This window comes from Notamacropus eugenii, chromosome 1, assembly GCF_028372415.1.
Source record: "Notamacropus eugenii isolate mMacEug1 chromosome 1, mMacEug1.pri_v2, whole genome shotgun sequence".
Taxonomy (NCBI): domain Eukaryota; kingdom Metazoa; phylum Chordata; class Mammalia; order Diprotodontia; family Macropodidae; genus Notamacropus; species Notamacropus eugenii.
This window is the reverse complement of record NC_092872.1, coordinates 581,114,458-581,131,788: the sequence shown is the minus strand read 5'-3', so window position 1 is coordinate 581,131,788 and position 17,331 is coordinate 581,114,458. Positions and strand designations below refer to the sequence as shown.

The 17,331-nt window shown below is 35.7% G+C and overlaps 1 protein-coding gene and 1 pseudogene across 3 annotated transcripts in view; one reads left to right on the top strand and one right to left on the bottom strand.

Annotated features, from left to right (window-relative positions):
- Positions 1 to 17,331, bottom strand: part of PLCB1 (phospholipase C beta 1) — an 891,415-nt gene that overhangs the window by 375,837 nt on the left and 498,247 nt on the right. The window lies entirely within an intron of this gene.
- LOC140520489 (collagenase 3 pseudogene) lies at positions 5,878 to 6,679 on the top strand (annotated as a pseudogene).

Below are 17,331 nucleotides of genomic sequence, written 5' to 3'. Positions count from 1 at the left end.
ATACCTAAGATCCTTATCGAGGAGTACACTATAGGGTACTAGCTCAAGAAAGCTAATTGATAAATTTTTAGTTTGAGCATATACACTTCAGAAACAGGTAAATATTGAAAACCAGGGTTTGATTTCCTGTTTTGTTGACTGTCCAGATTTGAGAAAGTGATAGAGAATATGTTAATAAAAATATTTTTATCATGATTATATTTTTACTTTGTAAGCATACTATCAATTCGATAGATATTGACTTGAAAAGCATATGTCACCATATTTACATAAGATTCTCCTCATTAGTGAAGATGGATCACTAAATGTTCTATCCCTATGTAAGAGTCAGAGCTGGAGTTTTTCCAGGAGAGGTCCCAGAAGGAAGAGAAAGATAACCTCACTCCTCACTTTAGACATGGAGCATTGCACAATTAATCCCTACCAAAAAGAAAAGTCTTATAAAAGTGAGCTTTGAGTCTCTGCTTAAACTTATGTGTTACTTTTTCCATTTCAATGCCACATCATAGTGTGGAGGTGGGACAGAGTTTTCAAAGTCCACATACACCAAGCTCCAGTTTCTGTAGATACTGCCAAGGCCACAAAAATCCTGAATACGGTCTAGCAATAAACTCTGTCATTGGCTAAGCAACCAAGTTAAATTCAAAAAAGGTTTATCAATTAAAAATAGTCCCCACATAATGACTTCACTCAAACACAATAACTCATTAAAACAATCTCCAAAGGAATTAAAATAGGATGTAACATAAATAAAATTATGGATAATTTAAGTGTATTGAAATATTTAAGTGTATTGCTAAATGAAAAGTTAGGGTATGCTAGAACTTTAAAGCTGCTTATATTAAGTTATGTATCTGGATGATGAAAATGAACAGCATGACCAGATAAATCATGCCATGGTCTGCTTAGTTTCCCTAGGTATCTTCAAAGCTCAGCTCAAATACTCTTCCAAATGGGAACTTTGCTGATGCCTCTAATTGCTAGTTCCTTCTCCTCCTCCAAATTACCTTACATTTTTTGTCTTAATAATTGAGTGAGTACTTGTTGTCTTGTGCTATAGAATTTAACCTCTTTGAGGGCAGGGAGTATATCATCTTGTCTTTGTGTCTCTACTGTTTGGCACAATGCCTGGCACATAGTAGATGCTTAATAAATATTTATGACTGATTAGTCAATACTTACCAAAGAAAATATGTATTTGGTTTAAAGACCAGAGAAAATATATAAACCTACGTTCTTCCCTAACTATAGTGCCAACCTGAATTAGAAGAAGACTTTCCTTTACCAGAGCATACATATACATATATATATATATATACATATATATATATATATATACATGTATATATATATATATAGTCCCTATTTCTTTTTCTATTACTTCAGAAAATATGACAATGAATACCATCTCATTTGGCACATTGATGAATTTCCATTGACAGAAAGAATAGTTGTCTGTATTAGGTATAACAACAAGAACTTAGGCTTTATCAAGTATTTTATTACAATAGTTCTGTGGGGTGTATAGGGTAGTATTATTCCCAGTTTATAGTTGCGGAATCAGAGACATGAAGTTTAATGATTTTCCCAGCATCACACATCTTTTAAGTGTCAAAATTAGGACTAATAGAACAACGTGTTTTCCTCTACGTCATGTTGCCTCCATACTTAAATTGCACTATACTGAATCTGCTAAACCAATCAGTTATTGCCCTTATTTTGTTGGTGGTCTCATCAAAACAGAGAATTAATATCATAGCTTCCCTCTTTTCCTCAAAGGCAGGTATTAATCTCATTCATGATCCTGACACTTGCCTTAAATCTACATTTTACTTAGTTGTTTGTTTTTTTTTTTTTTGATAATGTTATCTATTAGTTACTGACAAATTTTTAATTGAAGGGTCATCATTCCTTTCCTTCTAACAAAAAACCTATCCTTTGACTTTCTTCTTCTCTTCCATTCCTTTTCTACATTCATCTTCCATATCCCCAAATACATACGCATCACGTATTATCTTCCCTTTGTGCAGTTCCCTTACTTCTTTTTTCTTAGAAAATTAAAATAAAAAAGCACTTAGCAAGTAAAAAATATAAATCTTATTCCATCAATATTGTGATCTACCTTTTGTTAGGTATTTTCATTCTAAGCACACATATGCTACTCAATCATACGTATACTCCTACACAAATCACTTCAATGCTTCCTTACATTTCCTGAAAGTTAATCACCCAGTCTTTCCACCTTTTTGTATCATTAATATTCCTTATCTGCCCAATGTTATCTTTATTGCATAACATTCTCCCCTTTTCTCTTTTCCTCTGCAGTCACTGACCTATTCTATGATTCAGTTTCACAAGACTCATGGAATTATATCAGGCTTTCAAAGATAAGCATTCAAATCACAGCTTTAAATAATACACTTGCCTTGCACTATCTTGATAAGCCTGATTACACTGATATCTGTGTAGTTATAACTCTGGTATTGTCTGTGTCTATAAAAAGTTCCTAGCAGTTAGAAGCATTTCAGCAGCTGGATGGTTGAGGGAGTTGGAACAGGATACAGAGTCCTTTGCTTCTTTGCATCAGATATACAAATTATTCTGATAAATGAAGATGAAGGTTACTCCTTATTTCTAAATTGGGAAAATGCAATAGTTGGTAAAAGGTTTAATGCAGCACTAGCAGATGTATTCACAAAGATATCTGTGGAGGTTTTGCACCAGATATCAGAATGCAGCTGAGTTGATTAGCAATAGTGTTATGTTGAAGAACCTTACTGTCCTTGGAGATGGTGCAGAGGTATGCAAATTCATGGGGCCAGCTGCTGATACTTACAAGCTACCAGCTGGGATTATTCAAATTGTTGTTTGAATTATATTTCTGAATTCCCATTTGAGAGGAGGTACAAATGCTAACCCAACTTTGACTTGGATCTACTTGCAAAACAACCAAAAATGTGTTTAACTGTAGATTTACAGATCCACATGCAAAAGAAAGGAAAAAACGTAAGATAACATTGTCAGTCCTAGACATTATAGTTCAAGTCATAATCATTACAATTTCCTTGGGAAATAATTGCTTTCCTTTTTTGTATTTCCATTTGGGGAGTTTTTTAAATGGTTGTTCAAAGTGTACAAAATTACTCTTTTGTCAGGATTATAATATGTACTTCCAGAATGTGAAGATATTTGTTAATTAAGCAAAGATTTATTAAGTATTTATGGTAAATAAGATATAGCAATAGTTTAAAGGGACAAAAAAGATATAGCTTTATTTGAAGACAAAAATAGGTGAATGAAAACCTCTGATATAAGAAAATCTGAAATAAGTGCAAAGAAGAAGCCTAGGCAATGGATTATGAGAAATTTGATGAGGATGGTTCAGATTCATCTGAGCTCATGGTACAGAAGGATCAAAAAACTCTTTTTCAAGAGACTGTAGGTGTTCCTTGAAGAAAGGGAGGAACTAGAATACAGATAAAGGTAGGGGATAGCCATTCCATACATGGAAAATTGAATCACCCGATGATCAGGGGTAGATGAAGGAAGGGCAGTCAAATAACTAGGATTTTTCAGTGGGAAGATTTGCAAAATGTAGAAAAAAGTCGCAACTATTAAATTCCTAGTCATGTTCTTGTTGAATGCCACCAATTGTTAAAGTGCTCCCCTAGACTATTAAACCATTTGAAAATGTTGTCCACTGGTTTAACTGCTTAGATGGGTAATAAACAAGCAGAGCAAAGGAGGGAGGGAAAGATTTTATAATATTCTTATTAGGGAGCTCTGTGTGATGCATATTGCACTAATGATTGCTTCAGGCTCCAGGGAAGAATTCTAGCTGAACTAACTAAAAAAGATGGTGATAATAGCTATTTGGTCTTCTCTGAGAAGTTTAACAAAGCCAAGGGTAGAGATCAGATCAGCTTGATAGCAGGATCCCAGCAGGTTCTGTAAATATTGGAACCAGGACTAAAAATGTGTGGCCAAATGTATATTAACAATCAATCAATCACTGAACATTTATTGTGTCCCTTATGTGCTAGATACTATGCAAAAGCACTGAGTATACAAAAAAGATTTAAAAGGCAATCCCTGCCCTCTAGGAGCTTACAATTTTATGGAGGAGAGAACATGCAACCAAACATATAAAATCAAGATTTGTACAAGATAAATAGGAAATAACAGAAGAAAGGGACTATAATTAAGAGGGAATGGAGAATCCTGCCAGTAAAAGATGGGATTCCAAAACTCCAAAGGGTCACAAAGAATTGGATATGCCTGAATGACCAAAGAACAACAACAAAAGAAAGCAAGAGAAATCAATAGGCAGAGCTGAGGAGGAAGAGTAGACCAGGTATTGGGAACAGCCAGAGAAAATGTCCAGAAAGGAGAGTCAGAATGTCTTTTCATGGATTAGCCAGTACAATGGAACTGAGTTTGTCATTTCAGGGAAAAGAGTATGTATAATTCTGCACCTTGAGTCCATTATATCAGCAGAACAATTTATATTGTAAAAAATGGAAACAAAAGAACCCTGAAAGACATAAGAAACTTGATCGAAACAGTGAACAATTATGCTTCTTTTTATTGATGAGGAATTTAGTATTGATAAGAAAGAATTCTACATGCTTCCAGGCAGCTCATATAAGTCTTCCAAAGTTTCTACAAAATAATCTACAAAGTAAACTTACACTAAAATAATATTATCAAATTAATATGCCATGATTTGTTCAGCCATTCCTCAAATTTATGGACATCTCAATTGTTTTTAGTTCTGTGCTACAACAAAAAGAAACACGCAGAGTAATTTTATAGAAGATAATAAGGTTGGCTAATATGTTAAAAGACAGAATCAAGATCCAAAAACATTGTAACAGGCTAGAACTGTGCACCAAATTTATCACACACACACACACACACACACACACACACACACACTATATTAGAAACCCTAAAAGCACTATGTCAATTTCACCTAAAGTAATCTACAATTTTAACAGTATCAATCAGAACAGCAATGGTGTAGGACTATATAAAATGTGAAAGAACAAAAGGATAATTTTACTTCTAGACCTCAAAAATAAAGAAGTAATCAAAATCAAACATTTCTTGGTTGAAAAATAGGAAAATATATCAATGAAATTTAAAACAACAACTGACATTTGTAAAGCACTTTAGGGTTTGCAATGTGTTTTCTTCACGTCAACCTTTTGTCATGGGCAATGCAAATATTAGTATATCTTTTTTATAGATGGAGAAGCTAAGACTGAGAGAACAAATAAATTGTTCAGTCACACAGTATATCTAAGGCGAATCTGAGATGAGATTCAAACCCAGGTCTCCTAACTCCTAAGTCCAGAATATTCATCTATGACTACACCACAGTACAAGACTGTGAACTAGATAGCCTAGCCAGTAAACTCAGGTTAACTGGGCATCTTTTGACCATCCAAATTTACCTTCCTTTGGAGAGAAGAAGGAAGGAGAGGGGGAGACAGACAGGAGAGGAGGAGCTGAGTTATGCAGCTAGCTAGAGTCCCATTCAGGCTGCTGCGTCTACTCACAGATAGTTGTGCTCATTCTTCGTTGCTGAAGACCCTGCCATCAAAGAAATGATGACATGACTTGCACTTTGTTTTAAGTGAGGGAGGGCTGTGCAAGGTCACCAGCCTTACTTCTCCTCCAGAGCCATCTAAATCCAGTGACCAGATATTCATCAGGGTGACTGGAGATGACCCAGGATGTACTGGGACACCTTGACTCCTTTAGGCAAAGGTCTATTCAGGAACTCACTTGGGATGAGGTAACGCCCATTCATTGAATAAATCTGTTTAAGAAGTATCCAGGGGATGGCCCTAGCCTACAGTACAGCTGGAACTTTAATCATGTCTACTCTTCTCATCTTTGCCCTTTTCCTGCTCTGCCGTTTATCCTTTCCAGTTATCCCCAAAACTGTCCTGGATGATTTGGATGTGTTTAAGGATTACTTCCATCAATTCCTCACCAAAGAAGAATCCTAGCACCAAATGCTGGAGGATCAATTGCACATCTTGCAGCATTTCTTCAGGCTGGAAGAAGCTGGCTGGTTCTATGAGCCCACAAAGGCCATCAAAAGGCATCTTCAATGTGGGGTCCAAGATATTGCTGACTATTCATTTTTTCTGGGAAGCCCAAAATTAAAAATAATTCTATAACCTACAGTATCATCAACTATTCAAAGGGCATGAATCGTAAGAGAGTTGAAAAGATCCTGAGGAAGGCAGCAAAAGTCTGGAGAAGTGTGACACCCCTGAAGTTTCAAAGAGTGTATAAACAAGATTCTGACATTGAGTTTGCTTTTCTGTCTGGAGATCATGGAGATGCCTACCCCTTTGATGGAGAAGGAAACATTCTAGCTCATGCTTTTGCCCTAAGTCCTGACTACCAAGGAGCTGTCCACTTTGACAGTGAAGAAGAATGGTCATATTTTGAGGAGGGAACTAACTTCTTTCTGGTGGCTGTTCTTAAGATAAGCCATACCCTGGGCCTGGGACACTCTCAGGATTCAGACTCTATCACATTCACCAACTATCAATATCAGGACCCAAGACTCTTCAGGATCAGTGATGATGATATAAAAGGGACCCTTTTATTGAGGGAAAAAGAAAATGCCATATCCTGAAGTTCTAGACTTGGTGCATGTGGATCCTTTTCCACAGACAGTATAAATTTCCTTGACCCAGGAAGCAAACCAATAACTCATGGGGAAATGTTTCCCATGTTACCTTTGAGACCTGCTGGAGCTAAGATCCCAAGTAAGAGGGGAGGAATAGTTTAATTTAGAATTTGAACTCTGAACAAGAGAATACAAAGGAGTATTTTAAATATGAAACTGAATATCCATTTTCTACTGCTTCTTTTAAAGAATGTAAATAAATTGTACATATTTCTAAAAACAAAGATTGTGAGATAAATGCATATGGCATTCTAGTGCTCAATGAACACAGTGACATAAATTACTGAGGAAGGAACTCTAATCGATAAAAGCTGCTAAGAAAAAACTGAATATCAAATTAGTAAAAAAAATTAATGTATTAGCTAATACTCTGAACTTTGTTACCTTTCACATTGATCAGTGACCTAAATACAAAAAGTCATAAGGCAAAAAACTTTTTAAAATAAAAGAAATGGGAAAGCTATACCTTTTGTAAATATGAATGGGGAAAAATTCTTATAAGAATTATAGATAGGGCAAGTCATTTAAAAATAAAAAAAGTGATTTGGGGCTATGAACTAGACTTATGATTTCATTGGCATAAGGAACACCTGGGTGAGAAACTCCCTCCAGTAATGCTGTCTGTGGCATAATACAGTTTACACTCTTAGAGAATTACCTGGAACAGAGATGTCAAACATGGACAAGCCCCTCGTGATCTGAAATAGTCTTCAGTAAATCTGAACAAGATTAAAATGCAGTTGGGAAGTATTTAACAAAATGAATAAAAATACAATAAATATAGATAATGTTGATATGCAGTTTTCTAAGTCAATATGCACATGCAAATATCCTTACATATACCTTAGTAACCCCCATTTCTATTTGGACTTGAAACCACTGGCCAAGATCATTGAGAGATTAAGGGACTTGTCTACAGTTACCTGGCAAATATGTGTTGAGTACATAAAATAAAAAGGCTTTGCACAGATAATGGCAATCCAACATGATTAAGAAGAAAAAAATATACAAAATATTGCATTAGTCATGTTGGATAGAATTCTTATACCTAAAATCTATAGAGAATTTATAAGAATAAATGCCATTCATATGCATATGTGTGTATATATATGTGTATATAATATATTATCCAATGATATTAACTGAGATTTATGTAAAGAAATAAATCATTAATTACTTGAAAAAGTCCAAATAACTAGTTAATACATAGATAAATAAAAGGTAAAATAACCATGAAGTTCCATCAAATACACATATAATTAACCAAGGTATTTTTAAGAATGACAAAAATCCATTGTTGGTGAGAATAGCAAGAAATAGGGATGCTTCTTCACTGCTGGTGGAACTATGAGCTGATTCAGTGAATCCTGCTTCAATGGATTTGTACAAATGCATATGACATTCTAGTATTCAACAAACCCAAGAACCCAGGTTAATGAGGAAGGAACTAATTATTTCACAAAAACTTTCTGTAATGCGCACACCCCCTCAGTTCTGCTTCAGATAATCTCTAGCTTCTTTCAAATGGCACCTCCAGCTCTACCTCCTACAAGAAGCCTTTCCTGACTTGCCTCAGTCATTAGCATTCTCTCCCTCTCCCTGATCTATCATGTACCAGGCACCATGATGGACGATAGGAATACAAAGACAAAAACCAGTAAGTCACTGTGCTCAAGGAGCTTACATTCTACTGGGAGAAAGCAATCCATACACAGTGAAACCAATACAAAATATATACATAGTATATACACAGTGATTTTGGAGTGAAATACTAGCAGTAGGGGGTATCTGGAAAAGTTTTGTAAAGAGGTAGCATTTGACCTGATCCTCAAATGGAGTCAGAGTTTCCAAGAGGATGAAGTGAGGAGAGAGAATATTCCATGCATAGGGAAAGTCTATACAAAAGCATGGAAGAAAAATTGAAATACATACAAGCAGAGTAATATGAAATGTTTCAGAAGATATACAAAAGGGTTTAAATTCCTTTTTCTGATACAGATAATGAAACTATGTCAGAGGTGACTCATCCTATCTCATTCTGTTCTCACAACAACCCTTGGAGGTAGATGTTATTAGTATCTCTACTTATAGCTAAGGAAACAGGAAGACAGAAAATTAAGTTACTTGACCAGTCACACGGCTAGTAAGTCTAAAGCTGCCCATTTTCTATTTCCCCCACTGATCACTCCATTATTCGCATCCCTGGGCATCAAATTTGCTTTCATCTAAAAACTTTTCTTTTCCCATCCCTTCCATCTTCCACCACTCAGTGAAATCTACCTTTCTCCTGATGACAAAGCTTCCTGACCTCCCTTTCTAGGACTGGTTGTACTTTTGCTCGTACCATCCGACTTATTCATCATTACCCAATAACCTCTTTTTGTTTGAGGTTCATTGAATCCATATTTACCATCCAATCAGTATGCTGGTAGCTGTTTTCAGCTGAACCGCAGGATACCTCCCTTCTTTCTTCAATGAGTTCAGTGCTTGGTTTCTAGTCTTTCTCCATTACCCAGCTCCTACTCTCATACTGGGAGACTTCAACCTACAAATTAGTACTCCCTCCAACATCCTAATTTCCTAGTTCCTCAATTTATTCATTTCCTATAATCTACTCTTCCACCTTATCTCAGTTACAAATAGAGGTGGTCATACCTTTGATCTCACAATCACCCACAAGTGTTCCACCTTTACTTTCATGGACTCTGAAATTTCCTTATCTGATCACAATATGTTATTATTTCATCTCTCTTTGTTCCTTATAACCCTAAATCCTGCTCTTTATTCTTTCAATGATATCTACCCCTTGATTCTTTCCCAGACTACACCCCTGAACTGGTTACCTACACTCTCCTACTTTCCTCTTCCTGACTCATTGGTGAAACAGTTTAACAATATACTGACCTCTTCTCTCTAGTCTCTTGACCCATTATCCTTTAATTGATTTTGCTCTGCCAAACCAAAACTATGGATTGTTTCCACTGTCATCTACTAGAGATAGAAAGAATCATGAAATCATGCTGATTGCGTCCACTACAAATTTGTGTTTCATAATGTCAACAGAGCTGTCACTGTGGCAAGGCAATCCTCTTATAATTTCTTAATTGATTCAGTATACCACTCACCACTGCACATTTTCCAAAGTTTTTCACTTCTCCTTAAACTAACATAGTTCCCCAAACTCCTACATTCTCAACTGAGAACCTGAAATCACATTTGAATAAAAAAATTAGGTGCTTGGCCAAGAGCTACCCTTTATTCCCTCTTCCTCATCTCACTTTACTCAGATGCCTACCTTCTACTCCTGTCTTCTTCTTTATTCCTTCACTATACTAAACCCTTCTACTTCCTTTCCACTCACTCCTGTCTTAACTCTTTATAATCTGGGTACTTTATTATTCAACTGAAACTGCTCACTCCAAAGTTACTCAAGATTTCTTAATTGCCAAATTGAATGGCCTTTTCTCCATCCTCATTCTTTTTGACTTCTTAGCCTTTGAACTGTCAATTACCCTTTTCTCCTTGACATTATCTTCTCTCTCAGTTTTTGTGACATTATTCTCTCCTGGTTCTCATCTTACCTATCTGACTGCTCCTTCTCAATCTCCCTTGCTGGATCTTCCTTCAGGTTATATCCATTGACTTTGGGTGTTCGCCAAGGACCTGTCCTGGGCCTTCTTCTCTTCTCTCATTACTCTATTTCACTTGTTGATTTCAGCTTCATGAATTCAGATACCATCTCTGTGCTGATGATTCACAGATATACTTATCCAGGCTTAATCTGTCTCTTGACCCCCTAGTATTGTATCTTCAACTTCCTAGTCTATATCTTAAACTGGATGTTTTTTAGACATTCCAAATTAAATGTCCAAAATTGAAATAATTATTCTTGACCCTCTTCCCAACGTAAACCCTCAGCTCTTCCCATTTTCCTTTTACTTTCAAAGACACCATTATCCTCCCAGTCACCCAGGCTTATAACCTAGATGTCATCCTTGCTTGACACCTTACTTCCCCTGCAATATCCAATCTGTTGGCAAGTCATATAAACTTTACCTTTGAAATAGCTCTCATAAACCTTCTTTTCTCCTCTGACACAGCTACCAACCTTGTTCAGGCCTTAAGTACCTCACTCTTGTGATTAGTTTCTCAGACTCAAGTCCTTTTCTACTCTTGTTCATTCTCGGCTCAGCTGTCAAATTGATCTTACCAAAGCGAAGGTCTGATCATATCCCTCCCTCTATTCAGTCAAAGTCAGTGGACCATTGTCAATCCAAGTTCAGATTCCTCTGTTTGATGTTCAAAGACCTTCAAAACACTGCTCCCTTCTACTTTTCCAGGTTTCTTACACCTTATGTTTGTCCACAGACTATGTGACCCAGTGATGCTGGCCTCTGCTAGTCCTCACAAGAGACCCCCCCATATCCTGACTCCTGGGCTGTCACACATGCATAGAATTCTTCCTCTTCCTCTTCATCTCTAGTCCTTCAAGTCTCTGATAAAAATCCCTTTTACCAGAAATCTTCACTGATCCCTCTTAATGTGTTCCCTCTGTTGATTATCTCCAATTTATCCTGCATATATTTTGTTTATGAATAGTTGTCAACATGTCTCCACCATTAAGACTTCATTAAGATTTGACTTCATTGAGAGCAGGGATTATTTTTCCCTTTATATCCTTAGAACTTAGCACAGTACATGGCACAAAGTAGATGCTTAGTAAATGCCTGCTGATTTATTAACCTTAAAATATGATTTTATGATCATTCTTTCATTCAATAAACATTTACTAAATATCAAATAGGTACAAAAACATAAAGAGCAAAGTCCCAAGGGAAAGATATACAAATGTAACTTCACGAGTTCCTGCTTTCAAGGATCTTCTACAGTGATCTGTATGATAAATAATACATTTTAAGTAGTATATACACTATACACACATGTATGTGTACACACACACACAAACACACACTTTCAATATCTCCTTAAGTGTCTATGGAATTTATTGCACATAAATCTATTTATACAATGGTGATTTATCTTGTCAAGTAATGATTTAAATTCTATTCTTTATTTTGATTTTCCTTACTTTCCAAGTGGATATCTTTCTACCTCCTTCATGCCCTTCCATTGCAAGGTTTTCAAATATCAGATGTGAAATTCTATTATTCAAATTAATAAATGGAAAACAATGAACTAAAGTATCTTTGTCTTCCTGTTACTCCATTTCCCCCCTTGATGTAATAACTTGATAGCAATCAATCAATCAACATTTATTAAACATTTGTACCAGACACTGTGTTAGAAAAGTAAAAAGGCATTAAAGTAGTGGATATAAGTAATTTAATAGTTGTTAGATTTTTTTTTAATTAATGAAAAGAATGAAATCCAACCAGTGAAAGTCTCATCTTGACATCTGAGATGGACTGATTTAAGTGGCTATTATATGATTTTCCTTTTTAACCATTAAGAACTATTTCTTTTGAAAACTCTAAATTTAGCTCTACAGTGCACAAAACTGATGATTTTTCTTCTCAAAATTTGGCAGATCATGCAATCCTTTACAATGACACTCTCTGCAGGTAAAAATATTCCATTTCTTTTTGTGGCCTAGATAATTGAAAAAACTCCATTGTTGCACAATCTTTTACAAGGCCACTTTTCCTTTTTCTTAAATTTCAACATTAGAAAATCTTCAATAAAGAATGTCAGAAATGTCTTTGAATAACTCAACGCTGCATTCATGGCTAGCATCCTGTTTTTGAAGTTCAAACTTATGAGCATAGAAAAGGAAGCCCTAGAATGAAACTGCATCATTGCTTCTGGGACAGAGCTAGGTATTATACCAATGATGAATTTGCATTTATAAAATTATTGGTTTCATATATCACCATTAGACAAAACAGATACTTTTCAGAATTGTGGACATGTGAATAGGACATAAACTTTTGCTTTGCTTTGTTTTCTAAGTATTAATGTAAGTTCTATTAGAATTAGCAAATTATGACTCTTTGAATAAATGCTATTTGAGGAGTTTCCTCAAATCATGGCTTATTTAATCTTTTTCTCCCTCGTCACTTAATATGTTACATTGTGAACACTGTAGATAATGGTTATTGATTGTCAATATATAACTGTCCAAATTAAAGTAGAAGCCTGAGAATCACAGATTCTGGATTTTTGAGATAGAAGGAATCTTAGAACTTGTCTGATCCAACCCCCCCATTATATGATTATAAGATCATAGAGAATGTAAGGGACATCAGACACCTGCCCAACCTGTCTTATTTAATCAGTGAAGAAACATAGTCCCTGAAAAGTTAAATAATTTCACACAGGTAGAAACTGGCAGTACCCAGACTCAAATAGAATGACCCAGCACCAAATACGTTAATCTTTCAATGACACTATGAGGACTCATGAAATTAAATGACTTGTCCAAATTACACAGTCATTTAGGTCTACAAGCTAGGGCTCCTGATTTCAAGGCTTGGAGTGGGGAGGAGTATGCTTTCACCATATGCTTTCATGCTCATCCTTAAGATATTCTTTCAGTGCGAAATGCGTCAAGCATTACCATTCTAATTTCAACGTCTTGTTTTCCTCTGATTTTTATTTGAAATTTCACTAAACTCTGTTTTGTAGTCACTAACACAATATTCTGTTTATTACTATATAATCAAAAAGTAATTGCCATTTTTAGTTCATATGGAGTAAAAAATAACCACCAATAGATGACTTTTGTTGTGTTTTTCTTTGTTCTCTATAAAAGTAAAACAAAATAAATACTATTTGTAAGGAGGCAACTAGGTGGCTCAGTGGATGGAGCACTAGACCTGGAGTCAATAAGACCTGAGTTCAAGTCCAACCTTAGACACTTACTAGCTGTGTGATCCTGGTCAAGTCATTTACCCTCTGTTTGTCTTAATCCACTGGAGAAGAAAATGGCAAACCATTCAGTATTTTTGCCAAGAAAACCTCATGGTTTTCTTGTATGGTCCAGAAGGTCATGAAGAATCGGACATGACTGACCAACAGCAATATTTTTACTCTGTATAAGATTTCCTTTCCTTTTATTTACTAGTTTTTATTACTTGCATTGGACATAGTCATTCAGATGCAGGTGTACTCTGGGGGCTTTTTAAGAAGTGACTCAGAATGGTAGGTGTTCCCTTTTATAATTTCTCCAGACAAGGAAGAACTGGCCAGCATTTTAAGTATACACAGATAGCATAATTTTAGTATTTGCTTCTTTTGTGTCAGTGCCAAACATGCTCATCTTAAATCTCTTGATAATAAACTAGAACTCACTTCCTTTCTTTTCTTACTTTAAGAAGGGAACATTCAGTGTTAAAATCACAATAATGAGATTTCCTCTTGAAGGAATTTTTGGATAAGCTACTGGGAACTAGGGGAAAAAAAAAAGTATAACCCAATTATATCTCATTTGGCTCAGTGAACAATGAGATGTTCTTTCTTGGAAGCTGGCATTAAGAGTACAAAGTTCTATAGACCTAGTTTGGCAGACAGCAAGTGAAGAACGATCCAGACTTCTATTCATTCCAGAGAGCTCTCTCCAGGCTGTCCTCACCATTAGGTCAATGTCTGTTTTATTTTTTTATAAATTGGTTCACTACAGCCATGAATTCTTCTTTCCAGTGACAAACAGGATCATGTGTGAGTGGTAAACTCATTTTTGTGCTATAACTGAATGGTGTATGCAAGTTGCACAAGACTGAAAAAATGAATTTTAAAGTATTTTGAGAATTTAGGGAATGACACAGACTATGTTATTATTCAGCACAATTTAATCTATTGTTTTATGCTATGATTCTCCACTCAGCCCCAAACCCTTCCACACAAGCCTTTCTCAAACCTTCTTAAATTAACGAGAAGAGTAATTTTCCCCATGCCAATGTACAAAATTCTTTTTATAGCTTAAGATAAGGTGTTAAGTAATCTGGATGTGGCCAGGACATATACTGGTACTGTCTTGGCAAGCCCACTGGTAAATCATAGCCATGACCTTCCCATCTAGCTATCATATTCTGATATATGCCCTAAAAATCATATAGTTGCAGCAGAGCAGAATTTTCAGAACCAGGGGATGGTATATGTTCAAGAGTCTATTTCCCTCTTCAAGTTTGGTTTGGTTTTGTTGTTGTTATTGTTGTTTTGTTTTAATGAATAGAGAGGAAAATATATGGAGCATGTTTAAATACCTAGAATTAAATAGCTAGCCTTATTTACTCAAGTAGCACATTCTAATCAGTACACGCAAAAGCAAAATTTGATCCAATGCTTCTTTATATTTTTAAGTTAAAAAGGCCTTTAAAATTTAAATCAATAAAACAATCTTTTGATATAATCTATATGTTCATTCAGACTATTAAGTAAATTATGTAAACAAGTTTCTATCTATCTATCTGTCTGTCCATCTATGTATCTCAGGCAGCCAGGTAGCATGGTAGACAAAGCACTAGGCTTGGAATCAGGAAGACTCATCTTCCTGAGTTAAAATTTGACCTCAGATTTGTGACCCTGGGCAAATCATTTAATCCTTTTTGCCTCAGCTTCCTTATCTGTAAAAATGAGCTGAAGAAGGAAGTGGCAAACCACTTCAGTATCTTTGCCAAGAAAACCCCAAATGGGATCATAAAGAGTCAGATGACTGAAAAGTATACTGAAGGATACTGAAAAGATACTGAAATGTATTTCAGTAACAGACCTTTTATGGATGAAGCTGTCCTTTCTGTTTTCTTTATGGTAAATATCCCCAGTCTGTTAAACTGATTCTCAAATAATGTGACATTGAGACCTTTCATGATTCCAGATGTGCACTTCTAGATGCCCTCCAGCTAACCAATACCCTTCCTAAAATGTGGTACTACAAACCAAATTCAATGCCCCAGAATAATTCTGAGCAGAGTAGAACACAGCAAGTCTATTGCTTTCTGAGTCCTGTATCTTATACCTTTCTTAATTCAGTCGAAAACTACATTATATTTTTTGGCTGCCATATCACACTATTGGCTCATATTTATCTAGGATCAACTCAGTCTCCCAGATTTTTCACACTTATTGGAACCTCAGTTTTCCCATCTATAAAATATGGATTATAATTTGTCAATTCCACCTCACAAAGTTGGAAGGATCAATTTGGATCTATATCATACACATTTTATATGAGGAAAATAGAACTCTGACTCCTCAGGTTTTCCTCTTCCCTTCCTTATGACATTCCTAGACATAAATTGTAAATTACCAGTGAAGAATTTTATAGGAGGTGGGCTCCATGGACCTCAGATGAAGAAAGTGGGTGCTTGGATAATCAGAGAATAGGACCCATAAGACAAGGCTTTAAATTTGGGCCTCAGTGAGAGTTTTGATATTCATTTGTTCTGAGAAACTTGAATGGACTGCTAGTTAATGGGCTACTAGTAAACTGGGAAAGTTGGAGGAAGCATGACGGTGAGAGGGCAATGTCAGATGCCTTTAGAGTGGAGGCACATCAACAGTAAGGACCAAGTGCCTCCAACAGTAAGTACCTCAACATACACAGGAGGGCCTGCTATCACAGGTTCTAGATCTGCATTCATAAAAGGAAAGCAACTTGGGTTCTCAAAGGATGGGAGAGTAGCTGGAAGGGGGGCATTTTTAGAGGCTTCCCAGAGTCCTCATCTGGCCAAACAAACACTTCCAGTCAGTAAGCCCCAAAGTAAAACCTCAACCCAAAGTATTTATATCTTTTTTTTTTTGAGCCAGAGGGCATCACAACCCTTCAGAACCAGTGCCTCATTAACAAAAGGCTTGGACCTTCTCACAAATTTTCCCTAAGCAAATTTCTCTTAATGGGCAGGCCCATTAATGGATGGGAAAGATCTTTAATCACATTAAAATAATTAACAATACAAATATATATATACTGTTTCTAGTTAAAGAAATTCTTATTTCTGTTCTTTACTCCTAGTAAAGACTCTTGATTGGTAATGGTTCAATCAGAGGCACTTGATTATACTAAAACAAAAACAGCATAAGATCCTATTTTGCTTGCCATCACACTCCACCCTTCCAGGATCTTTGGTCTTACAATCTAAATGTCCATGGATCCTGGAACAAAGAGAGGCATTATACTTCTTGATTATACTCTAATATACTTGATTAAAACAAAAACAGCAAAAGATCCTACTTTTCTTGCCTTTACATTGCCTTTTTGGGGAAAGTTCTAAATTCCAGACTATGTAAGAAAACACATAATTAATGGCTTCAAAGAGATCCTACTTAACATTTTAAACCGATTTTGTCCATCTTTTGTTTTACATCATCTAGATTTCCCCCTATATTTTTTCTTCTCCTACCTGTCAGAGAGCCATACCTTAGAACAAAGTATTATTAAAGAAAATAAAAGTTTCAGTAAACTCAGTCAATAATTTGAAAAATTCATGTAATGATAAACACCTATGGACCTTGATTTCTACAAAGGAGCTGGGTAGATGCCATTTCATATCCCTTCTTCAGGGTTAAAGTTGGTCAATATAATTTTGCAATACATGCCTAAATTTCTGGCTTCATCCTTTCTTCTCTTCCCTTCCAGAAAGCTATCCCATATAACAAAA